Below are 24,278 nucleotides of genomic sequence, written 5' to 3'. Positions count from 1 at the left end.
TGATATTTTTACAGCATTTGAGAAAGCAACCCCTGTGTGGTTGAATTGTCTTTACTGATTGGGTGGTAAATGGAGATTCTTGGCACAAAATTTAATTGGTGGGAGACCAGACTGATTTGATGGGTGTGCTATGTCTAAACTATCCATTAAAGGTTGACAAAGAGAGTTTGTGTCTCTGTAATCCAATATGCATGGTGATAATATCTTGCAAGCAACAAAATGTTAGTACAATTTTTAAAGCAGCTTCTATTCTTTCTTTCTTCTTTGGCTTGGCTGCGCGGACGAAGATTTATGGAGGGGGTAAATGTCCACGTCAGCTGCAGGCTCGTTTGTGGCTGACAAGTCCGATGCGGGACAGGCAGACATGGTTGCAGCTATTAGGTATATGTTAACTCATGTTTAATTAAATCAATTTACTATTACCATCCAAAGCAGAAATGACTGCCTTTTTAGAGTATTTTTTTTTTGTTGGTAGTTTTGAAGTGAGAAGCAGGAATGCAGCAAAACTTGAATCTTACAGAAGTAAAAAGCCTGAAGGGTGAATTTTTGCTAAATATTATGCACCACTTCACATACCTGCCAATGTTTTAATGGAATTACAGAAGGAAAAAAAAGACTTGGAAAGGGGTCACACTTGGGCCATTGCCCAGGGGACCAATCAGTGATTCAGTTCAGGACATGCCTGGGTGCAGGAACAGCTCCGAGGAGATGGGTTAGTACCCTGGATATGTGGCATTTGGAGGATGGGTCATATCAAGGATTAAGAAGTGTGTTATGAGTGAAGAGAAGCGGTGTTTGGGTTTAGACACTGACCAGGTAGAGTAGAAGGGTATGTCCTAGGGTAGGGGGGTGCGCTTGGGGCTATACACCTTTGTGTAATGTCTCTTCCACTGTCGTCAGCAAGCCTAAATGAAGTCAGCCATACTTCCTAGATGAATCAGCTTTTGGGGTGACTGAGTCCTGAAGCTCAGAAGGGTTTTGCCTTTGATTCTAGGTTGGCACTGAGTTGAGTGCAGCTGGTCCTGCAAGGGGGCTGCCATGTAGTGTAGCAGCAATCAGAGATGTAGGTTCCACTCACCCTATGGCAGCTGGGATTTAAATTCAATTAATTACATAATCTGAAATTTGAATTAAAAAAAAAAGAGTTTTATAAATAAATCTTAGTAATCAAAATTTATTTTCCCACTTTCCTGCAAACATGCATCATTGCTTCTGCTAGAAATACCCTATATGAGCAAAGGTCTGTTTCTATATGAATGATTGAGGTCAGGAGAGTGGACGAACACAGGAAACCGCAGCAAGAACAAGAGATCTCTTGCTTGAACCTTGGCCTCGGCATCATTTTCCCACTCATTTTCCATACCTGTTGACTTCCTTGTTCTTTAAGCATCTATAAATCCCCAGATTGAAACTATCCAGTAGCTTCATCTCTGGGACAGGGATTCCAAAAGATTCACAGCTTTCTGAGAAGAAATTCCAACTGAAATAAGCCCCTTTGTTCCAGAAACTCCTCAATGAAAAAGATCAGTCAGCATCCACCAAGCCAAACCCTTTTAATAAGATCATCTCTCTATCTGCTAATGCCATAGTCATAGAGAGATGCTGTGGAGAAGAAATGGGACCTTCAGCCAAGTTGTATCAATGTGACCATTAACCACAAATTATGGACAAATTCCATTTTCTTATTTTCCTCACATACTCAACAACTCCTTCTAGATTCTACCCCTTTCCCCTCTCCCGACCCCCCCCCCCCCTACTCACTTACACACAAGGAGCAAGTTACAATGGCCAATTAACATACCAACCCACACATCTTTGGGATGTGGGAGTGCAAACTAGTGCATCCAGAGGAAACCCACGGAATGGCATGGAGAAAGCACAGACAGCATTCCAGGTTAGGACTGAACCCAGGTTTCTGATGCTGAGAGAAAGCAGCACTGAAGCACCCATTACATGTAACACCTGAATGTCAACATCTTTATCCAAGAAATCGATCCAATAAGCCTGCCTAGTGCTGCCTGAAGAACCAAACAGCAAACGATACTCCAGTCTCACCTGCACCCTGTAAAGTGTCATCAAAATTTCTTTACTTTTACACCTGATGCCTTGAGTAATAAAGGCCATCATTCCATTCGCCTTTCTAATTACTTGCTTAACATGTGGTTTACCCTGGACACTTTGTATTGCAACTCTGTATTTACCTTTTTTTTTCAAGTGGATTATCACACATTTTCCCATATTTCCTCCTCCTAATAGCCTGAATACACCTGAAATTGTCTGATCTTGGAAGCTAAGCAGGCTTAGGACTGGTCAGTATTTGGTAGGGAGATGGCCTGGGTGCTGTAGGTTTCTCTGAGGGGCGCTGGACAAAATGGTGACTCTCTGTCTGCCTTACGGTGGACAAAAGTTCAAGAATTTCATGTATGTTACATTCTAAATGTAGTATTATGAGACATTAATGGAGCCTTTACCCTATCCTTCAGCTGTTCCTTCTCTGAGAGAGTATCTATATCCCCTTGCAAGCTCCTTATGACTTGTTAACCCATCCCTTTTATTCATGTTTGGCTTGGTCCCTTCATTGAAGCCTTCAGTGGTAGAAGTCCCAGCACTGATACCTGTGGCACCCGATTGATTAATCCTGTCTCTTTTTTTTGTGAGATGACCATTCTCCTATCCATGCCAGCACATGCTGATGGTGTCTGATATGAAATAAATCAGTTCAAGCTTATGGCATTGTACCAAAGTACAGTAAAATCCCTGATATCTGGTGCCTATAGGGATTGGTAGATGATGGATATATTTATCTTCTGGTTGCTTGAGATAATTAATCTTACAATGCCTGACTAATACACCTGCATTAAGAATAAATAGTTCAAAAAAATACTGTACTCTATTATATACTGAACAAACTTCACTTGCATGAATATATAAACCTTAAAGCATTTTACTTCATTTTCAGTTGCATTCTTTGAAAACATTTAACCATCACTGCATCTGCAGGTTCCTTCCCTCCATAGAGCTGCTCAAAAAATGTACCATAACAAGATAGATAATTAAACCCCCCTCCTCCGAGTTTACAAATAAAGCAGGGATAAGGAGACACTTAAAGGGAGTCACCCCAGTGGTGAGTGACATCAACCAGCTCTTCATCCTGGGCGACGCCATTGCTGTTTCACACATCTTTACTCAAACAGCTGCGACAAACAAAGCGTGACCAAGGCTCTCCGCTGGCTGAATATTTGCTTCCATCTTCACTAAAGGTTTCTGTGTTACTTCAGTCAATATTTACTTTTACAATTTTGTACTTATTTAACCTATTATTTTATTGATAGATATACTGTATATTTTTGCCGGTTGCTTGAGACTGTCAGTTGCTTGAATTCTAGATACCAGAGGGTTTACTGTACATTGAAAAGCTTTGTTGTGCATGCAGCAAATAAAAGCACAGTTCAGAGAATAAGGTTACAGTGAGAGCTCAGATTAAACAGAGTAATGGAAACATTATTTTACTCGTGTAAAGTTTGTTCAACAGTCTTATAGTAATAGACTCCATGTAATAACAGTTAGCAGAAAGCTATTACAGTGCCAAGGACCTGAGCTCCAATTTGGTACTGTATGTAAGGAGTTTTTAATGCTCTTCCCCTGAACATGTGTGTTTCCTCCGGGTGCTCTGGTTTCCTCCCATGTTCCAAAGACGTATGGGGTGAGTAGGTTAATTGGTCACATGGGTGTATTGGGCAGCAGGGGCTCATGGGCCAGAAGGGTCTGTTACTGTGTTGTATCCCTAAAATTTAAAAACAAATCTTCCTATTGGGCAGAGAGAGAAGACAGTGTGGCCGGGACAGGGTGGGATGTTGGTATTGTTGGCTGCTTTTTAAGAGGCAGCTGGTGAGTAGATGGAGTTGACGGTGGGAAGGGAGGGTGTGTGTGATGGCCTAAGCTGCTTCCACAAATCTGCAGTTTCTTGGAGCTTTGAGAGCAACAGCTCTCCTGCTATGCAGTGATGCATCCTGTCAGAGCTCACAAAACCCTGGGTCTGGGGTTTTAATTTTATTGTGGAGCAAGCTAATGTGTCGCTGCTTGTGGACATGAGTTGGTTCCTATGCTAATGGAGTAGCAGCATCCTGCAGTCATCTCACTCCTGACCTTATGATGGAAAGGAGGTCACTGATGAAGCATGATTTACTATGAGAAAGATGGGAAGTAAATGTAAGATGTTGTCTAGCAACAGGCCCTTTTGTATCCCATATAGTCCCTTTCATCCAGAACAGAGATGGGGGGGGGGAAAAAACAAAAAAAAGCAATTATTAGACACGTTAAGGCTCTGCGGGCCTGCTAATAATACTGTTCCTGCTTTTGAATCAAAATGATTTCCTTCGCTATTCTCCCACCCCTCCTCAGTTAACAAAGATATAAGCCAGTGGAGCAATGTATTTCTCTTCAGTGGTTCCACACCCCACATATACTCCTGTGTTCCGAAAGAGTGCAATAAATACATTCAATGCTCCTCCTCTCTTATTAACAACACTGTTCAGTTCGAAGGTAGGCAACATGCTTGTTCAACATTGCTTGGGGTGTGGGAGAAATTTGAAACCAAACAGCTGTTTTGTTGTCTTTTCATTATATAAAAGAAAATAGACAGAAATAATATTTATTTTGAATTAACTTTTACTTTTGGTGGGGGCAGGGATTCAGCCAGCCCCTGCCATTTTACGATTCTCTGCTCATCTCACTTTTAATAGCTGCCTGTTGGTATTAATAAAACACAGAATCAGGATGACAGAATGATCAAACTCAAGCCAAAAGCCTTTTATGCGTAGAGGATATCCATCAGTTAATGATGGTAATGCCCTTTCTGTGAACTATATGAGAGGCGAGCAGCCAAAAATATGCTTTCAGTGATTTGGAATCCATGATGTTACCATTACCTGTTTGCAAGGTTTTATGCAATAAAGCACAATTCCTCCCTATAATTATCCTATGGTGAAATAATCAACTGCATTTTTCAGACTGTTAATACTGATGTTAATTAATACAGGAGGAATCAATTTGTAGAATGCAGTGCATATGAGTGCTCTCACAGGATGTTCGGTGCTCCCCTTGCACACAATTCACAGGTTATTCAGATGTCTGGAGCCGATTTTGAAAGTAGTACTGTTATTTTCTGCTTTGTTGATTCTGGGCAAAATAATGGGGTGGCGAAGAGGACTTCAGAAGTTTAACCCTTCATTTTGCAGCTAGACTTGCTCATTCAGTTGAGCTGCCCCAATATGCATGAGGATTCTGCTTCACGGTAGGTGAAGGCTCACTCATTGTGTTGGTGGTTGACAGATACGGTCATGGTTGTTTGCCCCCTCAACTTTTCGGTTTGTAGATCAGCTGAAGGAAACATCGGCTCACCCAGACTTACCCAGTTTCAAATAAGTAATCACGTACAGTCTTTGTAATTAAATGGAAACATTGTAAAACTATTGGGAAGATGTTTTTTTTTGTTATTAAATCAATGGTCGCCAGGCAAATGAAGTACAGACTTGCATTTGCAAAACCAAGGCCAAAGACATGTGACCTGACCTCGGGTCCACCACTGGACTGCAGCTACAGAGGTTACAAACGTGCAGGAGGTGGTGGGATCCACGGACACTATAGGTCTCTGATGGGACTCACTTTTGCTTCTCTTTCTCTTCTTGATGTGTGGTGCTCATCTAGCAGCACCTCTCGGTGAGCCTTTACAGGGCAAGCAAAGGTAAACAATGTTTATGTTTTGTGTACATGACACCAAATGAAATCTTAATTCTCAAATGTTGAACCATTCATAATCTCCGGCCATTTCTTCATAGTTCTCTGTGCATCCCTTTTCCTGCCTACAGAACCTTGTTTCCAGATTGGAATCTTTTATCATTGCTTTTCTTAAATAGTGATTTGAAATATCAGTGTGAGCAGAGCAGGAAAGGTTAATCCCAGGGGTTTAATTTAATTAGTAGGAAGATTGGATGGGAGATGAGGATGAAGGCTCTGGAACTCACTGCCTGAGAAGGTAAGAGAAGTAGAAGCCCTCAAATCATTTCAGCAGTACTGGTACTTGAAGAGCTATGTCCTCCTGATCCAAGGCCGCCCAATGAGATGAGGAGGGGTAAGTTTTTAACCAGTACAGACGTGATGAGCCAAATAGGATGATGATGTCACACACATAAGTATTCTCAATCTTTCTTTGGTCCCATTTGGACCCTGCTCAGTTTATGGGCCCCCTTCCCTGTGAAGCAGTTGTTTACTTGGTTTCTTTTATACTTCTCTCCTATCCCTTATACATCTTCCCCTCCCCCCACTTAAATGTACTGTGGCCTCCAGAGATGGGGGCAGGGTGGGTGGGTGCATGGCCCCAGCTGAGAATGATTTTCGTAGACAAGTGCACTAAATTTCTTTTGCTTTCTGCAGCTACATAGGCATGTAAAATGTTGGAAAAGAGAAAAAAAAAAGATTTTAAAAAAGGATAGATAAATATTCACAATTTCAGATAATGGAACCATAGAACATTACAGCAGAGAAATGGCCTCTTTGGCCATTCTAGTCTGTGCCAAACCTTTTTTTCACCTACTCCCACTGACATGCACCCAATCCATAGCCCTCCATACCTCTCCCATCCATGTACCCGTTCAAATTCCTCTTAAATGTTAAAATCTAGCCCCCATTCACCACCTCAGCTGGGAGCTCATTCCACACTCCCACCACTCTCTGAAGAAATTCCCCATGTTCCTCCTAAACTTTTCCCCTTTCACTTTTAACCCATGTTCTTTGATTTATATCAAACTCTACCTCAGTGAAACGCCTTTCTCCATTTACTCTATCTCCCTCATAATTTTAAATACCACTATCAAATCTCCCTTCAATCTTCCATGCTCCTAACCTGTTTATCCTTTCTCTGTAACTCTGTTCCTGAAGTCCCGGCAACATCCTAGTAAATCTTCTCTGCAATCTTTGTATCTTATTGATACCTTTCCTGTAGTTAGGTAACCAAAGCTGTACACAATACTCCAAATTTGGCCTCACCAATGTCTTGTACAACTTTACCATAACATCCCAACTCTTGTACTCAATACTTTGATTTATGAAGGCCAATATGCCAAAAGCTTTCTTTATAACCCTGCCTACATGTGACACCACTTTCAGGGAATTGTGTATCTATTCCCAGATCCCTCTGTTCCTCTGCACTCCTCAGTGCCCTACCATTTACCCTATATGTTCTTTCTTGGTTTGTCCTTCCAAAATGTAACACCTCACACTTGTCTGCATTAAATTCCATCTGTATTTTTCATCCCATTTTTCCAGCTGGTTCAGATCTCTCTGCAAGCTTTGAAAACCTTCTTCACTGTCCACAACACCTCCAATCTTAGTGTCATCTACAAACTTGCTGATTCACTTTCCCACATTATCCTCCAGATCATTGATATAGATGACAACAATGGTCCCAGCACCGATCCCTAAGGCATACTACTAGTCACAGGCTTCCAGTCTAAGACATACCACTAGTCACAGGCTTCCAGTCTGAGAATCAATCATCCACCGCTACTCTCTGGGTTCTCCCGGACAACCGTTATCAAATCCAATTCACTGCTTCACCATGAATACCTAGCATCTGAACCTTCTTGAATAACCTCCCATGTGGCACCTTGTCAAAGGCCTTACTGAAGTCCATACAGACAACATCCACAGCCTTTTCTTCAAGTTTCCTAGTAACCGCCTCAAAACACTCTACCAAAAATTGTCTCATTCTGTGTTAAGTATTTCATTTAAGTTTATTTGTCACAAAATACCTCATTCAGTGAGCAGGATTCTTCTGCGAGCAGACCAACATTCATACAGCACAGTTTACAGAGTGTAGGAATGCAATGAAAAGAAAGTTCAATTAGTACCAAGCAAGGCAGTATGAGAAAACTCTTGTGAGGTTCATTCAGGAACCTGATGGCTGCAGGAAAGTAACAGTCTTTAAAATGTTTGGGAGAACTGTGCAATACGAGACTAATGAGGTAAAAAAAATCAGCCGTGATTTTAGTGAATGGTGGAGCAGCATGAATGGTGTACTCCTGGTTCTGCTTCTGATATAAAATTCCTATGATTCTATAATTGAAGGCAGACACGGATGGCAGGTAAGATTTCTTCAATGCATTGATTGATTTAGACTGTAGGGCTGCTTTTAATTTGTCTAATACCAGCGGCAAATAAATAGATTGATTAAACTTGGCTTTACAGTTTGCCTTGTTGGGATTTTCTCCATAAGCAACACTGTTCTCTTCTAGTACAACCACTTTATCACTGGACTTGTAGTTTTTACAACCAAATAACGAGTAAGTCAACACTGAATAACCAGGAACAGGACAAAACATTTTAAGTTAATGCACAGTCCGTTGCAAAGTGTTGTTTGTCCAATTGGGATTATCAAATCTCTTTGCAGCAGTGTGCATTTTATTTCCGATCTGAGGGTTTAATGATGCAAAGTGATATTGGCAATTTGGAGCAGGAAGATTGTTGATACTACGGTGCACAAGGAATCAAAAATGAATTTCTATCCCAGGTATTGTATTAGTGATCTGTTTGCTTGAGGGCTGTGCATCCTGTACTTTAAGTCCTTCAACGTAATGGGAGCCACATAGACTATTTAAGGTTAAACAATCCTCTCTATTGCTCCTTCATAGAAGGGTTAATCAAGTAGAAAGGAGGATGCTTGTGACGGTGCTTGGTTGGGATTGCAGGTTTTCCTGACAGGAACACTGTTGCTTCAGAAAGCATTGCAGTGATTGATCATTGTAATCGTATTGCAGTGCTGAAGTCAACTCTGCTGTTTTGCAGGATATTCCCTGACAGTGCTGTCGTGGTGCGCCTCGAAGTGCTGTCGTGGTGCGCCTCGAAGTGCTGTCGTGGTGCGCCTCGAAGTGCTGTCGTGGTGCGCCTCGAAGTGCTGTCGTGGTGCGCCTCGAAGTGCTGTCGTGGTGCGCCTCGAAGTGCTGTCGTGGTGCGCCTCGAAGTGCTGTCGTGGTGCGCCTCGAAGTGCTGTCGTGGTGCGCCTCGAAGTGCTGTCGTGGTGCGCCTCGAAGTGCTGTCGTGGTGCGCCTCGAAGTGCTGTCGTGGTGCGCCTCGAAGTGCTGTCGTGGTGCGCCTCGAAGTGCTGTCGTGGTGCGCCTCGAAGTGCTGTCGTGGTGCGCCTCGAAGTGCTGTCGTGGTGCGCCTCGAAGTGCTGTCGTGGTGCGCCTCGAAGTGCTGTCGTGGTGCGCCTCGAAGTGCTGTCGTGGTGCGCCTCGAAGTGCTGTCGTGGTGCGCCTCGAAGTGCTGTCGTGGTGCGCCTCGAAGTGCTGTCGTGGTGCGCCTCGAAGTGCTGTCGTGGTGCGCCTCGAAGTGCTGTCGTGGTGCGCCTCGAAGTGCTGTCGTGGTGCGCCTCGAAGTGCTGTCGTGGTGCGCCTCGAAGTGCTGTCGTGGTGCGCCTCGAAGTGCTGTCGTGGTGCGCCTCGAAGTGCTGTCGTGGTGCGCCTCGAAGTGCTGTCGTGGTGCGCCTCGAAGTGCTGTCGTGGTGCGCCTCGAAGTGCTGTCGTGGTGCGCCTCGAAGTGCTGTCGTGGTGCGCCTCGAAGTGCTGTCGTGGTGCGCCTCGAAGTGCTGTCGTGGTGCGCCTCGAAGTGCTGTCGTGGTGCGCCTCGAAGTGCTGTCGTGGTGCGCCTCGAAGTGCTGTCGTGGTGCGCCTCGAAGTGCTGTCGTGGTGCGCCTCGAAGTGCTGTCGTGGTGCGCCTCGAAGTGCTGTCGTGGTGCGCCTCGAAGTGCTGTCGTGGTGCGCCTCGAAGTGCTGTCGTGGTGCGCCTCGAAGTGCTGTCGTGGTGCGCCTCGAAGTGCTGTCGTGGTGCGCCTCGAAGTGCTGTCGTGGTGCGCCTCGAAGTGCTGTCGTGGTGCGCCTCGAAGTGCTGTCGTGGTGCGCCTCGAAGATGATATCACGCTGGGACTATTTCCTCATGCAGACCCTTAAAACTGCAGTCTAATAGGGTCTGCCCAACGTCAACCTGGACAAACCCTCATCATCAGGAAAATAGGATGTAGGGCACATAAAGGCTATTCAGCCCATCCAGATCATGCTAGGGATTATGCTTCATTTGAGACTCCTGCTGTCTTTCCTTCTCGACATATCATGGTGACACCTCTCGCTCACGTATTCATACAGCATCAATATTATTTAGTTGACCCACTTCCTCTCGGTCTGAATTACATATTCTCACAGTTCTTTGGATAAAAATAAGATTCTTCTGAGTTCTGTATTGGTGACTGCCTTGTATTGACAGGCAACCAGTGGAAGAAGTCTCTGTATCCTTCCCATCAAAACCTTTATCACTGAGGGTTGTGAGTGTATGGAACATTCCAAGACCCTTTCTACCTACTATACTGATATTATACTCACAAAACAGCCTCCAAGATCTCCCAATTATGTCCACATCTGCATTCCCATGTCCAGTACTCCCCTTCACTGATGTCCATGCTTTCAGATGCTCTGGATTCCCTCCCTGATCTTTTTTAACTTTCTACCTCACCCTACAATGCTCTCTAACACCTACTGCTTTTACCATCTTTTGGTTGACTGCTCAGGTACCACTGTAAATAGGTCATTCCCAAAATTTGCTTGACCATAAACTTTGAGAGGCCTCAGTGCTAGAAAACCTCAGTAAAATCTCTTTATTGTTGTGGTTTTACTACATGCAATAGTCGTGTTGCATTTTATATATCCATCATATTTAATCTGCCCACTTCATGATTAAGGATTTTGTGAGCTTGAAAATTTACTTAAATATTTTTAGAAAGTATGTCAAACATTTAAATCAAAATGTTTTTGTAATTCTGCTATACATATTTTGCTTCTTCATCAAGTTGCTGGGTAAACTGTCAAAGGACCACATAACAACAGTGAGCTGTGGATACAACTTGTACAAATATCCTTTGGTCCTGTGTTTGAACTGCAGGGTTTCATTTATTTGTGCACAGAATCTTGAATTCATTCACATTTAGAAGCAAATGGCTAACCATTTTCAGTCTTGAATTGCTTCCCCATGTACTCCATCAATAGAATGTTGGCTTTGTGCCTGGTACTACCCCCATGGGTCAGCCTTCCAATGTAAGCTTTGAGTAAAAGAGAAGACAATTGAATACATGCAAGCTATGGTTCCTGCCATGACGTTTAATGGTTATGCACATCAAAATGAGTTAATCAAGATGATGTCTAATACACTGCGGCATTGATTTCTGAGCAGCCACTGAAGTTTTTGGTGCACAGATTGCTGGTGATTCCAGGACATGCCTCTCATTTTTTTTCCAATTCATTAAAGTGTTCCAAGTGCATTGTGAAAATAAAATAGCACCTCGTAAGAGCATAATCTTATCTTCGAACCTTTATGCCTTGAACATTTAGATATCGCCCCTCCATTCAAACTTGTTCTTCATAAAAAATTAAAGATAGAGTTGGCCAGCCTATCCCTTGTACCTCAACTCAATAAAATCTTGGTGGAAAATATTCCTCAGTCCCACTTTTCCACTCTAACCTCGATTCCTACCCCAGCCTTACTCTCATCTCTCCCCTTTGTGTAAAAGATGTATGAATTTGAAAACTGGCTCCTCCAGCTTCAAGGACAGCTTCTTTCCTGCTGTTATCAGACTCTTGAAAGGGAATTCCATTAGTAAACATGATACCCGCACTGTACATTTCTCTTTAACACTATACTTTTGTTCATTATAATTCTGTTTTAACTCCTACCCTACCAGCAGTACTATGAGTACTGCAGAACTTGGGGGTAGTCGGTATTACAGTTGAGGAGGTGCTGAAGGTGCTAATGTGTATGAAGGAAGACAAATCTCCTGGACCTGATCATATATATCCACGCTGTGTGAAGCTAGAGAAGGAATTGGAGGTGCCCTGGCTGAAGGTTTTTTGAGTCGTCATTAACTAGGGGTGAGGTGCCAGAAGACTAGAAGTTGGAAAATGAGCCTCTATTCAAGAACGGCCGAGGGGGGAAAAGATTGGGAACTACAGGCCAGCAAATCTAACATCTGTGGTTGGTAAATTACTAGAGAGTATTCTGAGAGAGAAGATCTACATGCACTTGGATGGACAAGAGCTGATGAGGGAAAGTCAGCACAGTTTTGTGAGTGGGAGGTCTTGTTTTACAAATCTGATTGAGTTTTTTTAAAGCTGTGACCAAGAATGTTGATGATCACGGAGCAGTAGATGTTGTATATATGGATTTTGGCAAAGCATTCACTGATTCCGCATGTAGGCTACTCTGGAAGGTTAGATAGCATAGGATCGAAGGTGAGATAGCAGATTGGATAGAAAATTGGCTTTGAGGAAGAAAGGAGAGGGAAGGTCTTTTTTGGACTGAAGCCCTATGACAAGTGATGTGCTACGAGGTATGGTGTTTGGGCCATTGTGGTTTGTCATCTCTGGCAATGATTTTGATAAATATGTACATGGTATGATTTTCAAGTTTGGACATGACTCTAAAGCAGACCTGGACAGTGTATGGCCCCCGGGCCACATCAAGCCTTTTGGCTCTCCCTAATTTGGCTCACAGCGCAGTAAATAGGAGATGTGTCATCGCACCGCAATGGACTGCAGTTTTACATCAGGAGATCGGGCGGCAGCCACCGCTCCCACAAAGGTTCAGGACAGCAGAAAAGCATCATGAACTTACACCTCCATCCTGCACGAGTGCCGCATCCAAATGTTCCCGACTGCCGCTCCTCTCTCAATATTCATTCCGCCCTCCTTTTAATAATCGTTCCACCCTGCAGCCAGATTGTCAACTCCAGGGCTCCTGGACCCTCTGCTTTTACAATGTTTAATTATTTTTGGGGGGGAGTGGGGTGGGGGGGGGGGGGGAAGAGAGACTTATTTACAGAATCACTGTAGTTATTGTATATGTGAACTTCAGTCCCAATGAATATATGCATTTACACAGAAAGCAGCCACAGCTGTAATTTTTGGTCAACAAAAAATTTTTTAAAAAAAAGACCCAAAAGAAATAATTGCTAGATCCTCCCAAATCCATTCACCATTTTGTCCAGTGAATGTTAACATGTGCAAATGATATGAAACTAACCCTGCAGCTGAAGTATCTCATGGGCATGTGCTTGAGATTGGACATGGGCACTGCTTGCATCTTGTGTGCAAGCAGTGGCATTTTACCCCATAACAATATAAAACTGATTTAATGCTGGTCTTTCAAAAATTGTACATTTCTGAACATGCACATTTTGTTTACAATTATTTTGTGTAATTTTGACTGAATAAATGATTTTCCTAAGCTTATTTTCCATTGCTTAATCGTCACATTTACTCTTACCAGTCGCATCTTGTCAAAACAATGCTTTTATACTGCTTTTATAAAGAGATAGAATTAATATTAAGCATAATTTAGTTCAGCCTATTGGTCTGGCCCTCCACAATATTTTCTGTTTCTCATGTGGCCCCTTGGGAAAACTGATTGCCCACCCCTGTTCTAAAGTGTCTTGGTATATTATGTAGTGAAGACAGATGCTGAAGATTTTAGCAGGAACTCCATTGATTGGGCAGGTGGTCAAAGAAATGGTTGATGGAATTTAATACAGAGAAATGTGAAGAGTTGCATTTTCAGAGATCTAATGTGGGTAAATCTACACAGTGAATAGTAAGATTCTGGGGAGTGTTGTAGAGCAGAGGGATCTAGGAGTACAGTTAATTAGTACTTTGTAAGTGGAGTCACAGGTAGACAGGGTGGTCAAAAAGGCTTTCAGCAAATTGGCCATCACTCAGAGTATTGAGTATTGAAATTGGGAGATCTCACTGCTGTTGTATAAGATATTGGTGAGGCCCTATTTGGACTAACATGTTCAGCTTTGGTCACTGTGTTGTAGGAAAGATGTTGTCCAGAGTAAGGAAATCAGTAGCCAGAAGACATAGGTTTAAGGTGATGGGGGAGAGATTTGATAGGAACCTGAGGAGTAACTTTCTTGCACAGAGGGTGCAAGGTTGACAAGGCCAGCCAGTTGTGATTGTGTGGCCTGGGGTGGGTCCAGTATGATTAGATCCACTATTTCATCGTGCCTTAATCCCATGTGAACACAATGACTCCACCTGATTAAATTGGAGGCTAATTTTAACGGGTCAGTCAAGCAACAATGCGCATGAACAATGCCATCTTAAAAGAAACCAACCCTGAATTGTCTGATTTTCAGCACCTTGAGGTCTTTTGGGAGTTACAAAAGTTAATTTAAAATTGGAATGAGTTCTCCATATCTTCCTTTTATTGACGACTGAAAACTTGTGGAAAACTAAAACAAAGAATATTTTAAGGCAGAATGCATGTGGAAATAAAGCTTATTCAAAATGCTAAGGGAAGTTAACCAGGAAATATTTGTCGTTTTATCAAGTTACCATGAGTTTCATATGTCACTTGATGCCAAAACTGACAGAATCCTCTTTCCCAAAGACCTTTAGGGTTTTTTCGTGATGAATGTTTATTTATTAATAATGTACATTAAAGAGCTGGATCCTGACCTCAAGTCACTCAATGAATCCATCTTCTTTTGAAAAAAATCAAGTATGTTTTGCTGGAGAGAGGTAACTGATAGATCTGTTTGCTTAAACTACCTCTATTTACAAGAGCTACCATACTAGTGTTATACTGTGTTATTATTTAACTCTTTATAAGGCTCCATTGTCTCATGAGTAGCTTCTTTTGTGAACTTTGGAAGGAACAGATCAGGCATTGATTGAATTTCTTAATGGTTTCCTGGGTCTTTGAGCTATTGCAGCAGTTTAACTTGAATTGGGACTAACTCGCACTTCAGTTGTTCCCACTTTGTCTGAAATTGATTCATTCGTTTTTTTGGAATATATGTAATAAATAGAGTTTCATTTAATTTTCGGTGCTGGTTTAAGGATTGCCTTTTGGGCAACAATGCATTTGGTAATTTAAGCAAATGATTCCATGAATTCTTAAGCCAAATATTAACTTAGAGAGATGTATCGATCCTTAATCAACACTTCACTTTTAATTAAATGAGACGTGCCATTCTTTCAGAATGGGAAAGGGCTGTGGGATTGAAGTTTTCTGATTGTACCAAAAAAAATGCCCGATTATTTTAATTTACTATTGATTATTCAATGTTTATTTTGGAGACAGACAGCTATGAAAGTATGTACAAACAATTTTGCAAGGAATCACAAGTATGTGAAGTTTTGAAATGTAATTTTCAGCTGAAAACTACAAAAGTTTTTCCTTGTTTTCTAATCTGTTCTTTTCCACTTTTGCCACAATTGCAGAACCTCCATTCTGAAGCTTATCTGTACAGAAAACAGAACAGGTGTCTCTTTAACATCGAAAGCAAAACCGCATATGGATGAAACAGAGGGATAATAGGATGAGAGCTATTAAAGTTAACTTTTCCATATAAAAGGGACTTTACTCTTTTATCCACTAATAAGATTATGTCACAAACACAAGTACCTAAGAGAAACCTGATTGACAGGCCCCTGTACTTTTATCAGTAACTGTGACACTAAACCCTGAGGCTCTTTGTCCAGTATGGTGGGCTGACGGAAACATGCCACCCTAATCCCCCTTAGTCATGTCAGGCAAAGAAAAGGAGCCTGACTCACATTTGGATGGTACCAGACAATGCTTTACACCCGATGGCCAAATGAACAGTATGCTGATTTCACCCGACATTGCAGAATGAATCCTTGTGCCTCTCTAATCATGACGGGCATGTTTAGCTCTTTCCTTTACTGCAATGACTGTTTCCACTATTGTTCACAATAATAGCTGTGTGTAGCACTCGTGGTGAGAAAGCTTCCAATGCTACCAAAATCTTCATCACATCAGAAAATGAACTAAAGTGACTGCTTAAATAGAAATTGGAAGAGATGATTCTGGGCGGGGTGCATCTCATTTCTGTGTCAAATATTGAAAACTGAGAATTGTTAATGTCACTTTTATCCTAGATCTTATTCATTTATTAAGAATTTATCTTACTAAATTATTATGAGGAAGGGACATCCATTTGTTCAATGATATGGGTTCCTGAGGATAATGAATATATCATAGAATTTAAAATATCTTCAGAATGAATGCCTCAGATTTGGTTTTGTCTCTGTCTCTGTCTGTCTCTGTCTGTCTCTGTCTGTCTCTGTCTGTCTCTGTCTCTGTCTCTGTCTCTCTGTCTCTGTCTCTCTGTCTCTGTCTCTCTGTCTCTGTCTCTCTGTCTCTCTGTCTCTCTGTCTCTCTGTCTCTCTGTCTCTCTGTCTCTCTGTCTCTCTGTCTCTCTGTCTCTCTGTCTCTCTGTCTCTCTCTCTCTGTCTCTGTCTCTCTGTCTCTCTCTCTCTGTCTCTCTCTCTCTCTGTCTCTCTCTCTCTCTGTCTCTGTCTGTCTCTGTCTCTCTCTCTCTCTGTCTCTCTCTCTCTCTGTCTCTGTCTGTCTCTGTCTGTGTCTGTGATGTCATGTATGTACTCTGACAATAAATCTGAAATTTGTCTCTTGTTTTCTCTAACTCCTACTGATGCATATCATGATCAGGTAAATCTGATGCTTATGTGTATTGGAGGGAGCCTTCATGTGATTCTAGAGGGAAAAACAAAGTTGCATTACTGGGCTAGTAATCAGAATTTATTGTTATGAACAAGTCATGAAATTTGGTGTTTTGCAGCAGCCACAAACGAGCCTGCAGCTGACGTGGACATTTACCCCCTCCATAAATCTTCGTCCGCGAAGCCAAGCCAAAGAATGGTGCAAACATTTATATGACCATTTTTTACAACAATAAATTTTTTTTTAAATAGTGCACAAAAAGTAAGACTGTGTCTTTGATTCATTGATTATTCAGGAATCTGATACAGCAGAGAAGAAGCTGTCCTTGTGCCGTTGAGTGGACATCTTTAAGGCTCCTGTACCTTTTTCCCAATGGTAGCGGAGTGAAGAGGGCATGACCTGGGTAGTGGGGGGTCTTTTGAGAAGAGAGACTGCCTTTTTAAGACACCGCCTCATGTAGATGTCCATGATGGAGTGAAGTCTGGTGCCTGTGATGTTGTAGGCTGAGTTAACAACACTCTGGAGTTTTTTCTTGTCCTGAGAGTTGGCGCCTCCATACCAGACAGTGATGCCACCAGCCAGAAGTTTGCGAGAGTTTTCGGTGACATACTGAATCTCCTCAAGCACCTCACAAAGTATAGCTGCTGGCGAGTCTTCTTGATGATTGCATCAATGTGGAGGCTACAGGACAGATTCTTGGAGATGTTGTCACCCAGGAATTTGAAGTTCTTGACCCTCCCCACTACTGAGCCCTCGATGAGGACTGGGTCGTGTTCCCCTGACTTCCTCCTGGAGTCCACAATCATCTCCTTGGTTTTGCTAATGTTGAGCACAAGGTTGTTGGTGTGACACCACTCATCGAGCCGATCTATATCCCTCCTGTATGCTTTTTCATTTCTGTATGTGATTCTGCCGACAACTCTGATGTCTTCGGCAAATTTGTAAATAGCATTGGAATTGTGCCTGGCCACAAAGTCTTGGGTGTATAATGGGTAGACAGTGGGCTAAGCACACATCCTTGGCTGTGTTGATAATCAGTGAGGAGGAGATGTTGTTTCCAATTCGAACTGATTGCAAATTGGTCTTCTAATGAGGAAATCAAGGATCCAGTTGCAGAGTGGGTGCAGAGTCCCAAAGTTTGTAGCCTCTTGACCATCACTGAAGGAATAATGATGTTGAAGACTGAGCTGCAATTGATGAAGAGCAGCAACCATATGTACGAGTTGTTGTTTTCAAGGTGATCCAGAACTGAGTAGTGGGGATCTTTAAGGATAGAGACTATAGAGTGATTGTGACAATAGGCAATTTGCAGTGGGTCCAGACTTTTGCCTAGGTTAGTGTTGATTCTGGCCATGACCAGCCTCTCAAAGCATTTCATCACAGTAGAAGTTGAGGAGCTCACTCTGCTCTTCTTGGGCACCAGGATGATTGGAGCCCTTTTAAAGCAGGTGGGAACCTTTGATTGCAGCAATGAGAGGTTGAAAATGTCTGTGAACACTCTGGCTAGTTGGTTGGTGCAGATTATCAGTTCCCTGCCAAGTACATCATCAGGGCCTGGCACCTTGCAAGGGTTCACCCTGACTAAGGACTCAGAGGTATTATTTCCAATTCTCATCACAGCCAGCGAATTTGAATTCAGTTAATGAGGGGGACATGGTCTCAAGATTCTGGGGAGTAGATTTAAGATGGGGATGAGGAGGATCTATTGCTCCCAGATAACAGTGAATCTGAGGAATTCTCTACCCAATGAAGCAGTAGATGTAGCCTCATTAAATTATTGAAGACACAAATAGATTGATTTTTTTTCAATAATAGGAGAAGTATGGGGAATGAGAGGGTAAGTGGAGCTGAATTCACAGCCAGATCAGCCATGATGTTATTGAATGACACAACAGGCTCAATAGGCCAGATGGCTGACTCCTGCTCCCATTTCATATGTTCTTATGAAGGAAATCTGCCATCCTAACTGGTCTCATCTATATGGTTGTTTCTTAACAGCCCTTGAAAGTGACGAGTAAACCATTCACTTTTCAAGAAAACAGTTCATCCCACCTGCAGAAAGGGCAATTGGGATGGGAATAGAGGATAACCTTTCCTGTGAAGCCCATAGCATGTGAATGAATGAGAAGGAGATCGGCCACCTTCACCAGCCAAATCCATTCATGAAGCACTTGAGAAAAAGGGAGCCTCACCTCACTGGTGTCATTTTCAACCTGAGGATCACTGTTCCCTCTAACGTGTGCACACGCACACACAGTTTGTAACCTGTGCACAAAGGAAATTAATGTGCACACAAAAGGTTAGTTACATCATAAAATAAAATATAATCTTAACCAAATTTGTTAGTTTGTAGAAAACAATCCTACTCGTATTACATTAAAACATACCAATACAGTTTTATTAGCCATGAGAGATAGGCTGTGCCAAAATGATCTTGAAACAATTTTAAGTTTACATTTGCACAAGTATTCAATGCATATAGACTTTTGTCACGGGAAAGAAAATTGCACAACATAAAAATTTTGGCGCGCACACTGACTACTAAAAATTAAGAGGGAGCATTGCTGAGGATGTCTGAAAGAGTTCTACAGCGGAACAGAAAAAACAGCAAGACTAAAATAAGTGAATTCTATTCATTTGTTTGATCCCTACATGATGGAATTAGCTTTAAAATGCTGTGGCTGAGCATATTTTGTCTCTCCATTAATTAAATTACAGCTATGAAAAGTTGTGAATTTTCAAGAATTAATGTTTATATTGCAATGTGGGGGAAAAAATGACATTGAGTGACCACTTACAACAGTTACCTGTATGGTTCCCTTGAAACTGCACAATAAAATCATAGCTAATTGTATGGAAGCTTAACTCCACTTTCCTGCCTCTGTCCCATAACCTGTTATTCCCCCCATTGTCCAAAAGCTTTGAATATACTTAGTGACTTGGCCTCCAAGGTTCTCTGAGGTCAAGAATTAGAAGGATTCACAACCCTTTGAGAGAAGAAATTTCTCCTCTCACAGCACTCTGCTTCATTCCTTTTTTTCTTCCAAAAGGAGAAACATCCTCTCAGCATCAACCCTGTCAAACTTTCTCAACATGTTCTATGTTTCAATAAGATTGCCTCTCATTCTTCTAAACTCTAGAGAGAATAGTGGTAATCTGCTTAATCTTTCCCCAGAGGTGTATCATCCCGACTTGGAGTCAATCTCGTGAGCTTTCTGAACAATTCCTTCAAGAAGATAAAAATAGGAGTATGAACCTAGAATTCTATTCATTTCTTTTATCCATAGATTTTGAATATAACTTTGCAATGCTGTGGTACATATTTTATCTCTCCAACAACGAAATGACAGCTATGACATGTCAATTTTCACGCATGTATATTTTATGTGCCTTTGATACAGATTTATAAATTAATGAATTCCATTGTAATAAAGATAGGAAAATGACTTTCTTTATTTTTTTTTAAATAAAACTCTTAGTAAAGAGGGGATCATCATTAGTGCTAAAAACTATACTTCACTCTGAATCCTTCATGATTTGGAAGCAGCTACTCTGCGATAGACCACAATAATGGAGGTACAATTCTTGTTGCCTAATACAACAACAGAATCTTCTCTCTGGTCAGCATTATACACTCATGGTTTAGCATTGACTATCTTAAATTCCATTGTTCATATCGCTGTGGTAAACCATTTGAAATGGTTATTCCCTGGGGAGCCTTATTTACTTGCTTAACTGTTTGGAAGTCTGTTAGAGTAAAGATCAGATGCACTGAAACAAATCTCATTACTTTAACCAGCCCAGCAAATTCTTTTCTATCCTTTCTTTATTGACTTCTCTTCAGCTAGAACTAATACATGTACGGCAGGTGGGCAGGCATGAACCACATCAGTTTGCACCCTCAGACTTCAACAGAGCTTCTATAAATCATGCAGTTTTCCTCAGAAAACAGGCAAAACCAAGGCATTTATTTTTAAGCATGCACACGAAACATTGGGGCACTTGTGTTTGTGTTTTTCTTTCTCTGTTCTTGAAGAAAGATGTTTGAGGAATTTGAAGAGAGCCAGTGACAGAAAAAGAGAGGCCGTGAAATTTTAAGGATATCCTTGCAATCTGTCAGGCAATTGGTTGTGGTGAATGGGATTTTTCCTCTCTGAAGATTCAGCCAGATATATGCAAAAGGTGAGCTGTAGTTTATTTCTTATGTTTATGCTATTATTATCCACTTACAGCTTGCTATCCAATTTTGCTTCTACTGTAGTCCCTTGGAAAAAGTAAGAAGAATCCATTGATTTAAATGTTCTTCTATGGACAAGACTAGTGCTCCTTCATACAATGTGGAGGATTGGTGCTTTCATTCATCCAAAATTAAGCACACTTGGATTGGTGTATCTGAAATGGATTCAGTGTCAATCTTTAATGCTATTTTCTTGGGTGGTGAAGTGGGGGGGGGGGGGGGGGGGGGAGAATCAGGTTTTCATTAGGTAAACTTTAAAGCATTTTTGCTTGAGTGATAAAAATGACTGTGCTTGAAAACTTCTTGACCTGTTTACCACAGTGGCCGTAATTCATAAAAAGTGCCGCAAGCTGAGTGTTACACAGTAAAAACTAACTGCACTCTTTTATTGAGAACGAGACAATGTTGTATGTACTGCATCTATCAAAGTGAACATATCCAGGGTAAGTCATGAACCTTAGCTCAGCAGGATGCGGAGCACATTGGATACCCTATGCTTCCCTAAACGAGAGATTTTTTTTTCTCTGCTTGCCGAAACCACTCCATTTACAGCGGAACCCATTCCAAATCTATTTTGTTGCGCTGTCGCAGCTGACGGTAACATGCTCTCTCGGAAAGGAAAATAACGTTAGCAAATGTTTTGGGATTGAATTTCACAGCCTTCTGCTCTCTGTCCCCCAACCCCCCACTATTAGCCAAGATGATTTGTGCTCAGGGGTCCGTGACCCAGAGAGGCATCAAACAGTGAAGCAGGGAAACATTTGAAGGTTCAGAAGAACGGTGGATGTAACTGACCAGTGTAAGACAATGCAGATGTTTCTGATCAGAACACCCCACCGATGACAGGAAAAGCCACTGCAAAAGACAGACAACTTTGATTCCCCTTTTAGATGCAGTAAGTGCTTCTACTTCAACTCTCGTTATTGGGAGTTGTTATAAGCCATTATTAAAGGCAATACTCTCTGCTTAAAAATGATCATGCAAAGCTTAATAAATCAATCTTCCGTCTCATGACATTTCCTATCAAGGCGAGGAAAACAGGGTTTAGATCTTTTATTAGCATGTTATTAATCTCCAGGAGAGTAGGTGGGGAATCACAACTCAATGTGTTTACTCTTGCAATGAAACCTTAAGTTTGGTTCTCTACACATCACTAGCAAACGATAATATTAAAACAAGCTAAATCCTTTCTATTTATCACCATCTTTAATGGCAGTTCTCTAAGTTTTGCTTTGTACAAATCCTTATCCCAAATATATGTGGATTGACTCCCGGGGTGTGGAGTTTCACATAAGGAGAGATTAACTTTATTTGGGTTGCACCCACTACAGTTTAAAGGAACAAGAGGTTAACTTCTTGAAAGAACGAGGATCCTGAAGTTAATTGTCAAGGTGTATCCTGAGAGACCATTTCCTTTGGCTGGAGAGCTTGAAGGCATAGAATCAGGCTACCAGGAAGAATTTATTTACTTGAAGGACTAAAGTGTACGGAATGTTCTACCTCAGAGGAGTGCAAATGGCTTCTTTCAAAGCTGAGATTGCTAGGTGTTTGGACACTAGGGGGATTGAGGAATTCTGTGGAGGCAGAGGATCAGTCTGGTGGAATCATGGAAGGTTTACCAAATGGGAGACCATTTAGCCCATCAGGTCATTCGAGGCAAAGAAGGACCTCCCAGATCAATCTCACCTTCCTGCACCAGGATCTTGACTCTACAAGTTATAGCTCTCTTGGAAACATCCAATTATTTCTCAGATGAGAAAAGAGGAGACACAAAGCATCTGAGACTGGGGCCTTGCTCAAACAATGAGCTGCTGGAAGGACTCTGCATCCTTGGGTAGAAATGGTCAGTCAACATTTTGGATTGGGAGCCTTTATTGAGACTTCACTCGAGTGAAGTCAACCACTCAGCTAATAAAAGAAGCCTATCCTCAACTTCCTCTAATCCCTGAATCTACACTCTTCTTGTGGATCCATCATTTAAGGGAAATAAATCTTCATTACTCACTTGATGTGGGCACCTCATAATTTTATCTTCATCTGTGTCTCCCTTCAATCTCCTCAGAGGGAAGGAAAATGAACCTCAGAAATCTCATTCTGTTCTTCTGTTACATATTTCCTGTCATGCCACTGGAGGTAATGGCCTAATTCAAGTTGCATACAGTTCCTGCACGTTTGTGTATTGCCTTTGACCACAACATCTACAGACTTTCTTGTTTAACTCCAGCAGAAGCACCCTGTTCTTCTGTTGGAGTCAATGGTCAAGGATGAGAGTGGTGAATCTGTGGAATTTTTTGCCACAGGCAATTGTGGAGGCCATGTCATTGGGTGCATTTAAGGCAGAGATTGATAGATTCTTGATTAGCCAGAGCATCAAAGGTTATGGGGAGAAGGCCAGCCAGTGGAGCTGAGTGGGGAAAATGGATTAGCTCATGATTGAATGGCAGAACAGACATGATGAGCTGTCCTATGTCTCCTTGCTGTAAAGTAGTGCAGGCGCCAGCGATAAAGTTCAGCTTGTTTTCCTCTGATATTATAACGGAATATGTATTTACCTACAAGTATGTAATTTTGAATTTGATAAACATATGGAATCTCATGATGTTATATCTTCTGCTAAAATTTTGCTCAGAAATTGAATCCTAATTTGTTTTCTATGGTTTGTTTATTTGGGTTGGAATGAGCTGCTAGAAGGAGCAGTGGAGCCTCATTGATCCAGCGACTCAGGTTGGATCCTGACATCTGATGTGGTCTGCATTGGACCTTACAAATTTTCATTGCATTTGTTTTTCCCCCAGGGTTCTGCAGGTTCCTCCCACATCCCAAAGAAATGCAGGTTGGTAGGTTGATTGCCTGCAAGGTGTAGGGTGGCAGCATCTGAGGGAGGCAGTTGACGAGAATGTTGCAAGAAATTAGTGGGAGTGTGGGATTTATCCATGAGCCAGCACAGACTTTGATGGGCTGAATGGTTTCCTTCTATATCATGAGGAAATGTTGAAGAGTTCCATGATTTGGGAAATACCCCAATGGACAGGCCTATTGTTCAACAAATAACTGTGCTCATCAATTTTAATATTAAAACAAGTCACTTAGGAATTAATGATTATAAAGTTCAAGCTTATTAATGAGAATTTTGATATTACAACAGGCCTTGTTAAGAAAATTCAGTTTATCAGGTCCCAACAGAATCTCTGTGTATTTTGGTGAATTATGATACATCCTTATTTATAAATACCTTGGTCTATAAAGTTCGTCGACCCCAGTGAGTTCTTACTAACAACTTACCCTGCTACTGGCACTCGATTAGGTTGTTGCTTTCAATTTATTCCCAAGTGTGTAATGAATCCACAAACTTGCAAAACTGGTTTAAAGTGGAGTTGTTTTGCCTTTCTGTACAGTTGTTTCTTTCTAATGAACATTGTCATTTATTTTGTGTGCAATTGCTTGTATCTGGTGGGAT

The 24,278-nt window shown here is 41.7% G+C and overlaps 1 protein-coding gene and 2 long non-coding RNA genes across 5 annotated transcripts in view; 2 read left to right on the top strand and 1 right to left on the bottom strand.

Moving 5' to 3' along the window:
- LOC138737452 (uncharacterized) overlaps positions 1–15,453 on the top strand; it is a 25,857-nt gene extending 10,404 nt beyond the window's left edge. The window contains exon 3 of the long non-coding RNA XR_011340935.1: positions 15,321–15,453. This is a non-coding gene — a long non-coding RNA (uncharacterized lncRNA). The remainder of the gene's footprint in view (positions 1–15,320) is intronic.
- Positions 1–24,278, top strand: part of LOC138737369 (LIM/homeobox protein LMX-1.2) — a 207,771-nt gene that overhangs the window by 31,191 nt on the left and 152,302 nt on the right. The gene's annotated exons all lie outside the window — the stretch shown is intronic.
- Positions 15,191–24,278, bottom strand: LOC138737460 (uncharacterized). The gene is made up of 3 exons (XR_011340943.1): positions 24,104–24,278; positions 18,777–18,849; positions 15,191–15,341 (listed from the first exon to the last, which is right to left on the bottom strand). It is a non-coding gene; the product is annotated as an uncharacterized lncRNA (long non-coding RNA).

Source organism: Narcine bancroftii, chromosome 1, assembly GCF_036971445.1.
Source record: "Narcine bancroftii isolate sNarBan1 chromosome 1, sNarBan1.hap1, whole genome shotgun sequence".
Taxonomy (NCBI): domain Eukaryota; kingdom Metazoa; phylum Chordata; class Chondrichthyes; order Torpediniformes; family Narcinidae; genus Narcine; species Narcine bancroftii.
Note: the sequence above shows the minus strand (reverse complement) of the source record. Positions and strands in the feature narration are given on the sequence as shown.